Here is a 3,910-nt window from a genome sequence, read left to right as displayed (position 1 = left end):
TATTGATTAACTTCATTTTAATAGCTTAATTTTTATTATTGTTTATTTATTATTATTTCTTTAATTTCTGTGATTATATTATAGTTATATCATTTATCCTTTTCCTTTCATCCTTCCAAACTCTCCCCAATACATCACCTTGCTCTTTTTAAAATTTATGGTCTTGTATGGTGTCTAAGTATGTGCACAAATTTCATCTTCTATGTTTATGTACACACACACACATTTGTGTGTATTTACCGGCTTCAAAGCCTATGTAATCTTACTAGTATGTGTGCTTTTATGGCTGCCCAATTCATATTCAATAACTAATTTTGGTTGTTCATTGTGGCAGATGGTGCAAGATGACTGTAAGAAACAGGAAGATGGTGCTCGCTTCGGCAGCACATATACTAAAATTGGAATGATACAGAGAAGATTAGCATGGCCCCTGCGCAAGGATGACACGCAAATTCGTGAAGCGTTCCATATTTTTAAAGCACCCACGTATGTAAAAGAAATATTACTAAAACTCAAGGCAGACATCAAACCACACACACAGTAGTAGGAGACTTCAATACACCTCTCTCAGCAATGGACAGGTCAATCAGACAGAAACCTAATAGAGAAATAAGAGAACTACTGGAGGTAGTGAAGCAAATTGACTTAACAGACATCTATAGAACATTCCACCCAAATAGGAAAGAATATACCTTCTTCTCTGCAGCCCAAGGAACCTTCTCGATAATTGACCACATACTCAGAAACAAAGGAAACCTCCACAGATACAAAAAAAAAAAAAAAAAAAAAAAATCAGTGTCCACCTGTGTCTTATCAGATCACCACGGAGTAAAGTTAGAATTCAACAACAATCCTACCTCCAGAAAGCCGACAAACTCATGGAAACTGAACAGTCAACTACTGAACCACACCTGGGTCAAGGAAGAAATCAAGAAAGAAATTAAAGTCTTCCTTGAATTTAATGAAAATAAAGGGACAACATACTCAAACCTATGGGACACTATGAAAGCAGTGCTAAGAGGAAAGTTCATAGCACTAAGTGTCCACTTAAAGAAAACAGAGAAAGCATACATCGGAGACTTAACAGCACACCTGAAAGCTTTAGAAAAAAAAGAAGCAGACATGCCCAGGAGGAGTTGAAGACTGGAAATAATCAAACTGAGGGCGGAAATCAACAAAATAGAAACACAGAAAACAGTCCAAAGAATCAATGAAACAAAAAGTTGGTTCTTGGAGAAAATCAACAAGATCGACAAACCCCTATCCAAACTAATTAAATGACAGAGAGAGAACATGCAAATAAATAAGATCAGAAATGAAAAGGGGGACATAACCACAGACACAGAGGAAATTCAGTGAGTCATTAGATCTTACTACAAAAGCCTGTATGCCACAAAACTGGAAAATGTAAAAGAAATGGACACTTTTTTAGATAAATACCATTTACCAAAATTAAACCAGGACCAGGTGAACAATCTAAACAGATCTGTCAGTCGCGAAGAATTAGAAGCTGTTATCAAAAACCTCCCTTCCAAAAAAAGCCCAGGACCAGATGGTTTCAATGCAGAATTCTACCAGAACTTCCAAGAAGACGTAATACCTATACTCCTTAATGTATTCCACAATATAGAATCAGCAGGGTCATTACCAAATTCCTTTTATGAAGCTACAGTTACTCTGATACCAAAATCCCACAAAGACTCAACCAGGAAAGAGAATTACAGGCCAATCTCACTCATGAATATCGACGCAAAAATCCTCAACAAAATACTGGCAAACTGAATCCAAGAAAACATCCAAAAATTATCCATTATGATCAAGTAGGCTTCATTTCTGAGATGCAGGGCTGGTTCAACGTACGAAAATCTATCAATGTAATCCAGCATATAAATAAACTGAAAGAAAAAAACCATATGATCATTTCATTAGATGCTGAAAAAGCATTTGACAAAATTCAACATCCATTTATGTTAAAAGTCTTGGAGAGATTAGGGATACAAGGGGCATACCTAAATATAATAAAAGCTATTTACAGCAAGCCGTCAGCTAACATTAAATTAAATGGAGAAAAACTCAAAGCCATCCCACTAAAATCAAGAAGACAACACGGATGTCCACTCTCTCCATACCTCTTCAATATATTTCTTGAATTTCTAGCAATAGCAATAAGACAACATAAAGGGATCAAGGGGATTCGTATCGGAAAAGAAGAAGTTAAGCTCTCGTTATTTGCAGATGATATGATAGTATACATAAGCGACCCCAAAAACTCTACCAAAGAACTCCTACAGCTGATAAACACCTTTAGTAATGTGGCAGGATGCAAGATCAACTCCAAAAAAATCAGTGGCCTTCCTATACACTAAGGATAAGGAAACAGAGAGGGAAATTAGAGCAGCATCACCTTTCACGATAGCCACAAATAGCATAAAATATCTTGGGGTAACTCTGACCAAGGAGGTGAAAGATCTATGTGACAAGAATTTTAAGTCTTTGAAGAAAGAAATTGAAGAGGACACCAGAAAATGGAAAGATCTTCCTTGCTCCTGGATTGGGAGGATCAACATAGTAAAAATGGCAATTCTACCAAAAGCAATCTATAGATTCAATGCAATCCCCATCAAAATCCCATCAAAATTCTTCACAGATCTGGAGAGGACAATAATCAACTTTATATGGAAAAACAAAAAACCCAGGGTAGCCAAAACAATCTTATACAACAAAGGAGCGTCTGGAGGCATTACCATCCCTGACTTCAAACTCTACTACAGAGCTACAGTATTGAAAACAGCTTGGTATTGGCATAAAAACAGAGAAGTCGACCAATGGAATCGAATAGAAGACCCTGACATTAACCCACAAATATATGAACACCTGATTTTCGATAAAGGAGCTAAAAGTATACAATGGAAAAAAGAGAGCATCTTCAACAAATTGTGCTGGCAAAACTGGATGTCAACCTGTAGAAGAATGAAAATAGACCCATATCTATCACCATGCACAAAACTCAAGTCCAAATGGATTAAAGACCTCAGTATCAGTCCGAACACACTGAACCTGATAGAAGAGAAAGTGGGAAGTACTCTACAACACATGGGCACAGGAGACCACTTCTTATGTACAACCCCAGCAGCACAGACATTAAGGACCTCATCGAATAAATGGGACCTCCTGAGACTGAGAAGCTTCTGTAAAGCAAAGGACACTGTCGCTAAGACACAAAGGCAACCCACTAACTGGGAGGAGATCTTCACCAACCCTGCAACTGACAAAGGTCTGATCTCCAAAATATATAAAGATCTCAAGAAACTAGACCGTAAAAGGCTAACCAACCCAATTATAAAATGGGGCATTGAGCTGAACAGAGAATTCTCAACAGAAGAACTTCAAATGGCCAAAAGACACTTAAGGTCATGCTCAAAGTGATGTATTAAACTTTGTTGACGCCCCATGGGAAACTTTTCCCTCTTTGAGGAGTGGATGGGAAGTGGAGTGAGGTGAAAGTGGAGGGAGCAGGAGGAGGGGAAGGAGTGGGAACTGGGAGAGGTATGTAAACTGAGAAAAGATCATTTTAAAAAAAATAAAATAAAAGAGTTGCAGAAAAAAACGAAAAAGAAACAGGAAGATGGAGTTTGTTATGAGATTGTGTCTCCTAGGAAATCAGAACTACACCTATAAATTTTCACCAATAGGACTTCTTAAACATAAGCTGAACAAGAAAGGGACTAAAGACCTGCTAATGTGAATGTGTTAAAGCCGAGGAGACTTTAGCTCTCCACAAAGTTCTAGCGGAAACAAACAAAAGATGAGATTTGGAGAAATAGTCCTCTCCATGGAAGAACACAATAACTGGTAGCTTAAATTTTATTATTTTTTTTGAAAATTTGAGTTACAATAGTTTTGTAGTTTT

General features: G+C 37.2%; 1 non-coding gene across 1 annotated transcript; it reads left to right on the top strand.

Annotated features, from left to right (window-relative positions):
- Nucleotides 1-368: 368 nt before the first annotated feature.
- Nucleotides 369-475, top strand: LOC121464914. Its single transcript, XR_005976585.1, has one exon. It is a non-coding gene; the product is annotated as a U6 spliceosomal RNA (small nuclear RNA).
- The last annotated feature ends 3,435 nt before the right edge of the window (nucleotides 476-3,910 follow it).

Source organism: Microtus oregoni, unplaced genomic scaffold (assembly GCF_018167655.1).
Source record: "Microtus oregoni isolate MIOR12 unplaced genomic scaffold, Mior012 000001F_ref0000356, whole genome shotgun sequence".
Taxonomy (NCBI): Eukaryota; Metazoa; Chordata; class Mammalia; order Rodentia; family Cricetidae; genus Microtus; species Microtus oregoni.
This window is presented reverse-complemented; position numbering and strand designations above follow the sequence as displayed.